This window comes from Mercenaria mercenaria, chromosome 17, assembly GCF_021730395.1.
Source record: "Mercenaria mercenaria strain notata chromosome 17, MADL_Memer_1, whole genome shotgun sequence".
Taxonomy (NCBI): Eukaryota; Metazoa; Mollusca; class Bivalvia; order Venerida; family Veneridae; genus Mercenaria; species Mercenaria mercenaria.
The window spans coordinates 20,300,720-20,312,716 of NC_069377.1; positions in this window are offsets into that span (position 1 = coordinate 20,300,720).

Sequence of the window (11,997 nt, forward strand, 5' to 3'; positions counted from 1 at the left end):
GGATCTGGGACGCGTAAACGTTTTAAACCCGTTTAATTTTAAAAAAAACAAAATTTAAAAACTAAAATAAAAACTAAAATAGAAACTAAAATAGAAACAAAACAAAACTAAAAAAAAAAATAAAATAAAAAAAAATAAATACATTTTTAGAAAAAAAATATTGCAAAAGATACGAACAAACCTCCTATTCAATTAAAACTTTTTTAATACTGTCTTGGAAAATAATTTTTAACAAAAAAAAAAAGGGTTTATAAATTTTACAATTAATGATAGAAGTTATATTTGTTTGGGTTTAATGGTTTTTTGAATTTTGGGTTTTTAAATTAAAAAAATTTCTGAGGGAAACAATTTAATGGACCCCAAAATTTGCTCAAATTAATAATAAGCTTCTTTAAATTTTCATTTTTGGGGTTTTAAAAAAAAAATAAAAAAATTGTTTTATGAATGTAAAAATTTTTTAAAAAAAAAAAAACGTAAAAATGTAAAGATTTTGGGTTTTGAACTATCGAGGAAAAAAGCAAATCAACTGGAACAAATAATTTTATTTTTTTAATACTACTCTACGTTTCCGCAGATAAAAATTTCCCGGGTTTTTAAATTTTTAAAAAGGAAATTTAAATCCAGGAAAAAAAAAAGGTAAACACAAAATTCCATTAAAAATTATTCATTTTTTCAGGGGTTTTGAAACTAATTTAAAACCTCCAAGTCAAATTTTAAATAACACCACAGCTGACAGATGAAAGATGAATTAAAATTTTTTGAGCTAATGCTGCTGAAACTGGTAGGGGAAAATTTTTAAAAAAAATTTAATTTTAAAAGGGGGGCCCCTTTAATTTTAAGAATTTGGGGGTTTATCTAAATTTCTACTGAAAGATTTAAAAAAAAACAAGATGGTCAACCTTCGGGAAATGATGACGCAATCAACTTTATACACAACAATTTAAAACAACTTTTAAAAAATAACAAGGGGGGTTTTAATAAAAACCACAACATGATTTGTTTATTTACAACGACCTGACCAAAAAAATAATCAAAACATAACCCACATTTTTTAGATACATTTTAAAATTTAATTTCAGCAGATGATGCTTTTACTTTGGGGCTCTTTTCGTCTTGAAGTTGGTAATGGTGTTTTTTTTCCAAAACAGAATACACCCAATAAATCAAAATATAAGATTATGAAAATTTAAAAAATTTTTATAAAAAAAAATAATAAGACACTGGAAGTCCCCTTAAAAATTAAAATTTTTTTTAATTTTTTTTTTAAAGTTTTTGTATGGATTTGTTCTTTTTTAAATTAGAATATAAAAAAGGGAAATAACTACGAAGAACCCAAAAAAAATTACATTAACATTAAATTAAATACACTTTCCCCCTGCAAGATATCGTATTTACCAATTGTATTGTATGAAGAAACAAATTGAATAAAAACTATTGGAAATTAACTTGTTATTTTTTTAAAAGAACTTGTCTTTTTTTAAATGAAAATTGCATTGTTTAAATAACTTGTCGGGTTTTAAAAAAAAAAATAAAATTAAATAAATTAAAAATTTAAAATTTTATAAAAATGACATCAAATTTTTTTTGAATATAAAAATTTAACCCTTTCAGATGGGCAAAAGAAAAATTTTCCCACCACAAAAACAAAAAATTTCCCCCTATTTTTAGAATTAAAAAATGGGAAAAATAAAATGAAAAATTTTTCCCTTTTCTTTTAACAAAACACAAAATTTAAACCCAAAATTAAAAAAACTGTTGCAAATAATAAGGGGTTAGAAAATTTCAATTTCAAAAAGGGGGGGCCCAAATTCCAGTCCCCGGTCAAAATGGGGGATTTTTAGGAGCTTTAGCTGGTTTGGGTTTGGAAAAAAAAATTCCTTTTCCCAATTTGGGACAAAAAAAGCTCCAAAAATATTAGCCCCTCTAGGCATTGGTGCCCTTTTTTGACGGCCAGTACTGGGTCCCCTAAAAATACTTTTAAATGGTATGATTTCAGTAGGGTAATTTATAAGAGAAAAAATGATTTTTCACCATACTTAAAACCTTTAAACAAAAAAGCAACTAGTAGGGTCTGGAGTGATTAAATTTAAAACAAAAACAAAAACAAGACGGTGGGTTTTTTGGTATGTTGGCCCGCTAGCTAGGAATACCTTTTTAACATCTTTTTTAAGTGGAAAAGGACTAAGAATTTATTTTCAACGAAGACCCCTTTCAGACGAATTCCTATAGTAAAAAAAAAAAAAAATTTAGTAAAAAAAAATAAAAAATTAAAAACAAACCAATTTTTAACTTGGAAATTTAAAAATGGGGAAACCAATTAAAAAAATTTAAAAAAATTAGGGGGGGATTTTAGAAAAAATTTACTAAAATTAAAAGGGAAAAAGGGCGAGTGTGGAATTATAAATTTTTGGGCCCATTCAAATTTGGCCGGGAAAACCCTGGGGTTTTTTACTTTAATACTTGTATTTCGAACCATTTGGACTTCCTCCGCCCAAAGAAAGTAATTAAGAAAACCAAAAGAAAAAACAACAATGCAATAACAAACAACCAAATATGCTTTGCGGATATTTTTTTGTTTTTTTTTTTTCATTAAAATGTTTCAAGATAAAGTACCGTTTATGATTTTTTTTTTAAAAAATACTAAAAAATTCATAATCAAAAAAGGAAAGAACAAACCCATTATAAATTTTTTTAAAACCCAAAAAGAACATGTAAAAAAAACTTATTAAAACTGTGTTTTTTTTTTAAAAGGGAAAAATTAATATAATGGAATATTTTAATAATAAAAATGAAAAAGTAAAAAAAAAAGAAAAACAAATAGAAAGACAATTTTAAAAAAAAACCTCCATTGTTTTTTTAAAATGTTAAAACCCAAGATAAACCCATGTGGGTTATTTCAATGGAAAACTGTAAATGCAAAACCTGGTTTTTGTTCAAATGGTAAAAATGTAACAATTAATTTTAATTGCATCCCTTTAAATTTTTCTTGTTGATGCAATAAATTTGATAAAAAAGGGGAAGGGTAAATTTTCAAAAAAGAAAAAAAAGAAAATTAATTCTTCCAAAATTTTTCATGTAAAAAATAACAGAAAAAATGAATTCCCATTTTTATTAATTTGCAAATAATTTAAAATAAATGATTTAAAAATTTTATTAATTCTTTAAACGGGTTTTGAATATTCAGTTTTCCCAAATTTTTGGGTTTTATTTAAAAAAAAGTTTTTTTAAATTTAAATTTTTAAAAATAAGCTAATGTATCAATCCCCTTATCAAGAATATATCTTTTTTCGTCATAAAAATGATAAAGATGTTTTTTTAAAAACATAACTGGAAAAAAATTTTGTTTATTAGAACGAATAACCCTTTAAAAATGTATTACTTTGGGTTTTAATTTTAAAAAAAGTATCTTTTTAAAATTTTTTTGAACTATTTTTTTTCTAACAACAAGTTTTTTTTAATTCCCCTTTTCCTTTTTTAAAATTAACCCTTTAAATTTTCTAATAAAAAAGAAAAACATTTTACTTCTTTAATTTTCCGGGCAAATTCAACAAATTTCTACACCGGGAGCTTCATCTTTTAAATTTTTCCCAAATTTCTTTTTTATTTTTAAACAAAATAAAATTTTGAAATTTCTTCGTAATCACTATTAAAATAAATCCCTTGTCCAAAATAAAAAACCTCATATGCATCTTTGGGTTTTTTTTTCAAAAAATAATGAATCAGTGTCATGAAAAACAAATTTTCAAATTTCCCCCGTAGTTTTCCCTTTAAAGTAATTATAATAAAAAACATACATTAAATATTTTGATAAAACTAGAAACACATTCCCAAAAAATAACAAGGTCTTTTAATAACAAAAATTTCTTTTTTTTATAAAAACCAAAAAAATTCTTGTTTAAAAATTGTTGAACTAACAAATGAAGGTTTGGGTATTTTTTAATAAAAAAATTTTTTATCATGTGTTAATTTAAAATTAACCCTTTTTCGTAAATTCCCATCGCTTTCCGAATTTCCGAGTTGTTTAATTTAAATTTAAAAAAATCCTTTTCAAATGAAATTTTTTTCTTTTGACTTTTTTGGGGATTAAAAACAATAAAATTTTTTAAACCCAAAGGGCTTTCGTCCAAAAATTTAAAATTTTTTTGTATTTTTTTACTTTAACCCTAATTGTGTAAAATATTCAAGAATTTTTTTAAAAGAACTACATAATTTATTTTTTTCATTAAAGTTGGAACTAACTTTTTTACATTAAATTTTTTTATTTCAAATTCTGTTTTTAATATTTTTACTAAAAACAAAAAACCCAAACGTCTTTTTTTTTTATTTTAATTTATTTTTTAGGAGCTAAAAAATCATTGGGGTTTTTTGTAAATTTTTTGGGGTATTTTAAGATCCAAAATTCAACTATAAAAATTTTGTTTTACCCCTTTTGGGAATTAAATTTTTTAAATTGTTTTTTGGGTATAAATTTAAAATTTTTTCCCGAGGGGAAAAGGGTTACCCATAGGCCCCAAACCCAAAGAATTTTTGGCGCGAAAGGGACAAAAGTATTTTAATTTCCCAAATTTTGGATTATAATCTTTCCCCTAATTTATTGTTTTTCTTTACTGATCTTTTGAAAAAAACTTATTCCCCTCTCCGTCCCCCTTTTTAATAAAAATACAAATCAATACATTTTTTAAAAACTAACTTAATTCCAGTCATTTTTAAAAAAAGCAACCCAACTAAACCAGGACAAAAAAATAATGACAAGGATCTAAAATTTCGTACCTAAACAAAGTTTCTAAATTTTCAATACATCAGCTAAAAGTAAAACGTCAGTTTTTAAATATAGATCATATAATTTTCCCCCTTGTTTTTTAAATTTTAAAATTTTTCCAAATTTTTAAGCTTTTTGTATTCATTTTCAGAAATGTGTGTTTCATTTTAAAATTGAAAAAACTCTTCTTTAGAAGGGAATTCTTTTTTTTGGGGGGGTTTTTTTTTCAAAGTAAAACATATGGAAAAAACACCTTTTGTTTTTTTAAAAATTCAAAAGAAACAAATTCTTGGGGAAAGTATTTTAAATTCCGGAATAAATTTTTTAAATAAGTTTAAACCAAAGAATTTAGACATAAATTTGGGAAAATCAATAAAGACCAAATCAAAATCATAATTTCCCTATATCTTTCCCCTATTGTTTGGAATAACAAAAATTTCTTTTTTTAAAATTTTTCCCATTTGTTGCATAATAAAATGACCGTTTATAAACCCCTTAAAATTAGAAAATAACCCGAATTTTTTTGTGGTTAAATTTAAAAATTTAAAAATTTCATTCTGGGGGTGAGCACTTCCTCCCGAATTTTCCCGTTATATACAGTGATCACGTTTTAATTTAATCTTTATAAATTCTTTTTTCACAAATAAAGAAAAAACTTTTTTTTTTTTTAAATTCAAAAAACATCTTTTTTTGGAAAATTCTTTAAAAATTTTTTTTGTTAAAGTGCTCTTTAAAAAATTTTTTTTACAATATTCCTCTTCCTCAAGCATTTTTTTTAAAAACTTGTAAACGCATTAAAAGGGCCTCTATAAAACTGGTTTTGGGTTTTAATTTTATATTTAAAACGGGCATAAAAACAAAAAACTTTTAAAAGGGCCCTAACCACAATCAAAAGATTTTTGTAAAGGGTTTATTTAAAAGAAATTCAGTTTAAAGGAAAAACAGTTTTTAAAAATTTTTTTGTTATTGATTCAAAAAAAGCATAAATTTCAAAAGGGCGCAAAAACCCCTTTTTGATAATTTTTTTAAAATTTTAAAATTTAAATTTCCCCCTTTTTTCATTTTTTTCCCTTGGGGTACCATTAAAACTAAAACAAAATTTTGGGAAAATGTTTATTTTAAAATTCTTCTTTGGGAAAAAAATTGTAAGCAACTTTTTCAAAAAAAATTTTTTTTTTTTTTATGTTTTTGGTTTTTTTAAAACCCTTAACTCTTTAAAAGTCTTTTTTCCAAACATAATTTGACTACAGTTTTTTGAGGGTTACAGTCAACTTCAAATTTTTTTTAAACCCTTTTTTTTTAAACATTTATTTTATCATTTTTTTTTATCAATTTTAATTAGCAACATATCACAGGGTTCTTTTATTGGGAAAAATTTTTATATTACAATGGATAAATACTAAATTTTTTCTAACCAAATAATTAAAAGAAAATTTTCAATTTTAAAAATTCAATTTTTGGAATTTTATTTTAAAGTAACAGGAAATTTTTTTTAAATTTCCCGATAATCAAGATTCTTTATTTTTTTTTTAAAATTTTTAAATATTTTGAGGATTTTTTTCACAGGAAATTTGTAAGCTAAATGAAAACCATCTAAAACATTCGTTAACATCATTTTTTTATATTTTTTAATCCTTTCATTGGGTTTGTAATGTTTTTGGGAAAATTCTAAATAACTTTAAGCACCAATGGGGTAAAATTTATAAACTTTTTTAAAATGACAAACAACTTCCTTTTATTCTCCAGCCACTTTTCCCCAAAACCAATTACCAAATTTTATTTATTATTTTATCAAAAGCTTGGGTGTAAAGGGTTTTTTATTTCATTTGTAAAAAATTATTTTAAAGCCCCTTTTAATTAAAAAAAGCGATTTAAATTGAATCCCGTTTTTTATTTCCCTTTTTTCAAAAGTTATTTTTAAAAAAAACGTTTAAAATTTTTTTACCTTTTTAAAGTTTTAAAATTTTTAATTTTAAAAATTCATAAGAATCGTTTATAGTTTAAAAATAATTGATTCTTTTGGGGCTTTGGGCTATATGTAATTTTAAATTTTTAAAATTTTTTATAATTGTTATTTAAAACCTCGATTTTTCCCTCTATATATTAATTTTGAAAAAAAATCACTAAGGGAAAAAAAAAATTTAAAAAAAAAATTAAAAAAATAAAAAAAAAAATAAAGTTTTTAAATTAAACTTTTTAAAATGAATTAAAATAATTTTTAAAAATTATATCTTTTTTTCCCCTGTTTTTGATAATTTTCCCCCTTTTAACATGGTTTTTTCCCTTTCGCAAAATTGTATATTAAAACCCCGAAAAATTTAAAATTTAAAGGCTTTGGATGCGGGATAAGTGCTTTTATTTTTTTTCTTCATTTGGGGCACAATCGGGGTTGCAATAACTTTTTTTTGGGTTGTTTCGAATTATTTGGTCTGGGACCCAAACACTTTCCTTTTTTTTTCTAGAGGGTTTAGACCGAGGGTACAGCATTTCTTTTTCATTAATAGACAACCACAGTTCCCTTTTAAAAAAAAATTCTTTTACGAAAATAAGGGTCAAAAACATTTTTTAAATTTTTTCAATGACAAGATTTTTATATTCAAACGCTAACTATTTGAAACAAGTTTTGATTTAAAAAACATTTCTTTTTTTAAAAAACTTTCCCTTTTAAAAGAATTTTTGTCTGGGGTTCATTTTTTCTCCTTTAAAATGCTAGATAATTTTTGGCATAATCAAATTTTATCCAAACCCTTTTTATTAACCAACCCATATAATAAACTTAAGAAAAAAATCTCTAAAAACGCATGTAAAATTTTTAAAACAGTTCTTTTTTTCTTTTTTACTTTTATATCCGTTAAGTTTAAATTCCCCTTTATGTGGGATTTCAAGAGGGGTTTTAAAATTTTTTTTTTTTCTGCATTTTTTTAATAGTATTTTAAAAATATTTCCCGAATAATTGTTTCTCCCTTTTTCTTTATTTTCTTTCCAAATTTGTGCTTTTGTTTTTTAAGTTTTTTTTTTAAGATGGAAATTTAAAAAAAAATTTTTTGTCGTCAAGGGTTTTGTCTGTTTTAAAAAATTGGGGAATTTCTGAAGGGGGAAAACACCAAACTGCTACAAATATAGGAATAGCTTTAACAAAATGCTAATGCAGCTGAACAACCAAAAAAACCTGCTGTAAATATAAACCCGGGCTTTTCTCTCCCACAAAATTTTTAAAAATTTTTCTGTAAGCAAACACTATTTAGTTAATGAATAATTTAAATTTATCCCATTGTTTTTTATTCCATTTTTATTAAAATTAGATTTTTTTTGCTCATTTATATAAAAAAAACTTTTTTTTTCTAAATTAAATTTGTTCAAAAATCGCTAAACGAACCCAAAAATTAAATTTTTCATTTTAAACCTTTTCCCTTTTACTAAAGCTTGTTTTTTCCTTTTAGCTCGTCAAAAAACTTTTTCCCATTCTAAAAACTTCCTTTTTATAGGTAAATTTTTTGTTCTAAAAAGAACCCTTTAATTTTTCAATTTTTTAAAAACTTTAAAAAGTGTAAGTTCTGGGGGTTTGTAATTTAAAAAATTTATAAATTTTAAATATTTCCCCGGGCCCCGTTTGGTGAAAAACCTTTTTTAAAAAGTCCCTTTTAAAAATTTGCTTAAAAGAACTCGAACACCAATTTTTTAAATTTTTTTTTTACTTTTTTGGGATCTTTTAAAACAACCCCCCCAAAAAAATTAAAAATAAACAGTACCTTTATTTAAGTTTTTTAAAATAGCTTCGGTTTGGGGTCAATTTTTTTACCAAAAAATGTTTGTTTTTTTATATTTATTTAACCCTACCTGCAAAATTTAAAAAATTAAAAATATTATTTGCCGTAAAAAATTTCCACATTATTCTTTTTTAAAATTCATTAAAAACTTTCTATTACTACAGCCTTTCCTTCCTTAAAGTATGGTACATATTTAAACTTAATTTTTTTCAAAAATTATTTCAAACTTTTTTTTTATAAAAATTTTTTTTCCTTCATCTACCCCTAAATTTACTGGTAACGTCCCTTTTAAAATTATTTTTTTTAAATGCTTCAGTAACAGATTCCCAATTTTTTTCTTTTAAAGGAAAACCCCCCAAAATTTTCTAAAAATAACAATAACGGTTTTAAAAAGTACTTTCTCCCCTTTAAAAAAAATTTGAAAAAAGCTTCAAATAAATCACTGACCAAGTATCCCTAAAAACATTAACAATCACTCTTTGTTTTCCCCAAATTTTTTTTTTTAATTGGTTTTTGTAATTCTTTTGCTAATTCCTCGCCCATGTGATTCCGGGGTATAAATTAAACCCCCCTTTTTCCCCTTTTTTGGGTTTTTGGGGCCCAACCCAAGTGTGTAATTTTTTGTTTTAAAATTTAAAAGGGGGCACACTAAATGTTTTTTCAATCTTTTCTCCCAAAATTTTTTTTATTTTTGTTTTTATTTAAAATTTGGGAAAACATTTGCTTTTCACATGTACCCTTTTTTAAAAACCACTGTCATAGCAAAATCTGGGGGGGGGGGCCCCTACATACTGCATCCCCGTTTAAAGACAAGGGGTTTTCCCTTATCTAGGGGGTTTCCTGGGCCCCCAAAAAATTTTAAAAATGGAAGTGTTTTTAAACCCTTTTTTAGGTAAAAAAAGGGAACATTGCTTTTTGAAAAAACTAAATTTTCCCCCGGCCCCCTTTAAAAAACTTTGATTCATTTTTCCACAAGAAGAAAAAATTTGCCTTTTTTCATTTTTTTTCCCCCTTTTTTGTTATAACATAATAGATTATATTACAAAATTTTTTCTTTTTTTCAAACAATATTTTTATTCGTAAACTCATCTATAAAATAGTATTTAAAATAATTTAAAGACTAATAATGAAATTTTTTAAATTTAAAATAAGTTTAAATACCTTTTTTTTTTTTTTTTTTTTTTTTTTTTTTTTTTTTTTTTTTTTTTTTTTTTTTTTTTTTTTTTAATTTTTTTTTTTTTTCAATAAAAATAATCCCCCAAAAGTTTTTCCAAAAATTTTCCCCAAAATTTGGGAGACATTGTCACATTGCTGCCAAATTGGCAAAAAATGGGAGGCTTTTTTATTGGTTTAAATTTTGTTTGCCAACGTTCTGCAAAAGTTTTTTCAATTGGCAGCGACTGGGCCCCATTGGGTTCCACTTTGGGAGGATTTTGGCAAATATTTTTGGGGAAGGGGTTTTTAAAAAAATCTTTTAAACATATTTTCTATTTTTTAAAAATAATTTGTTAAAATTTTTTTTAAAATTTTTTTGAAATTTTGGGCAGCATTGGTCGGTTGGGGGCAAGGGTTTAAAAAAAAAAATTTTGGGGCCAAAAGTTTCCCCAAAAACCCCCTTTCTTTTCCCACTTTCATGCCTGCTTTTTGCAAGAACCGGGGGGTTTTTTCCCCCAAATCGAGAGACAGTTTGGGAAAGAAAAGAGCGTTTTGCGAGGGTTTTTTTAAACCAAGCTGTCCCCCAAAGGTTTGGGGACAAAACTGTCCTTTTAAGGGGAGGCCTGTAAGATCATTTTTCTTGCCTAACATGTTCAAAATAACTGTAGCTCCTTGTACCGCCTGATTACAGACACATGGCCTATACAGTGTACACAGGAGCGTGTCTGTAGCTCGTTGTACCGTCTGATTACAGTCACATTACCTTATATAGTGTACATAGGAGCCTGTCTGTAGCTCCTTGTACCGCCTAATTACAGTTACATTACCTTATATAGTGTACATAGGAACATGTCTGTAGCTCCTTGTACCGTCTGATTACAGTCACATTACCTTATATAGTGTACATAGAAGCCTGTCTGTAGCTCCTTGTACCGCCAGATTACAGACACACGGCCTATACAGTGTACACAGGAGCGTGTCTGTAGCTCCTTGTACCGTCTGATTACAGTCACGTTACCTTATATAGTGTACATAGGAGCCTGTCTGTAGCTCCTGGTACCGCCTGATTACAGTCACATTACCTTATATAGTGTACATAGGAACATGTCTGTAGCTCCTTGTACCGTCTGATTACAGTCACATTACCTTATATAGTGTACATAGGAGCCAGTCTGTAGCTCCTTGTACCGCCTGATTACAGCCGCATGACCTATATAGTGTACACAGGAACGTGTCTGTAGCGCATTGTACCGCCTGATTACAGCCACATTACCTTATATAGTGTACACAGGAGCGTGTCTGTAGCTCCTTGTACCGTCTGATTACAGTCACATTACCTTATATAGTGTACACAGGAGCGTGTCTGTAGCTCCTTGTATCGCCTGATTACAGTCACATTTCCTTATATAGTGTACACAGGAGCGTGTCTTTAGCTCATTGTACCGTCTGATTACAGTCACATTTCCTTATATAATGTACACAGTAGCGTGTCTGTAGCTCCTTGTACCGCCTGATTACAGCCGCATGACCTTATATAGTGTACATAGGAACGTGTCTGTAGCTCCTTGTACCGTCTGATTACAGCCGCATGACCTTATATAGTGTACACAGGAGCGTGTCTGTAGCTCCTTGTACCGTCTGATTACAGTCACATTACCTTATTAAGTGTACACAGGAGCGTGTCTGTAGCTCCTTGTACCGTCTGAATACAGAACCATTACCTTATATAGTGTACACAGGAACGTGTCTGTAGCTCCTTGTACCGTCTGATTACAGACACATGACCTATATAGTGTACACAGGAACGTGTCTGAAGCGAATTCTACCGCCTGATTACAGACACATGACCTAGTGTACACAGGAGCGTGTCTGTAGGTCCTTGTACCGTCTGATTACAGTCACATGACCTAGTGTACACAGGAACGTGTCTGTAGCTCATTGTATCGCCTGATTACAGCTGCATGGCCTTATATAGTGTACACAGGAGCGTGTCTGTAGCTCATTGTACAGCCTGGTTACAGTCACATTACCTTATATAGTGTACACAGGAACGTGTCTGTAGCTCCTTGTACCGCCTGATTACAGCCATATTACCCTATATAGTGTACACAGGAACATGTCTGGAGCTCCTTGTACCGTCTGATTACAGCCGCATGACCTATATAGTGTACACAGGGACGTGTCTGTAGCTCATTGTACCGTCTGATTACAGCCGCATTACCTTATATAATGTACACATGAACGTGTCTGTAGCTCATTGTACCACCTGATTACAGACACATGACCTAGTGTACACAGGAACGTGTCTGTAGGTCC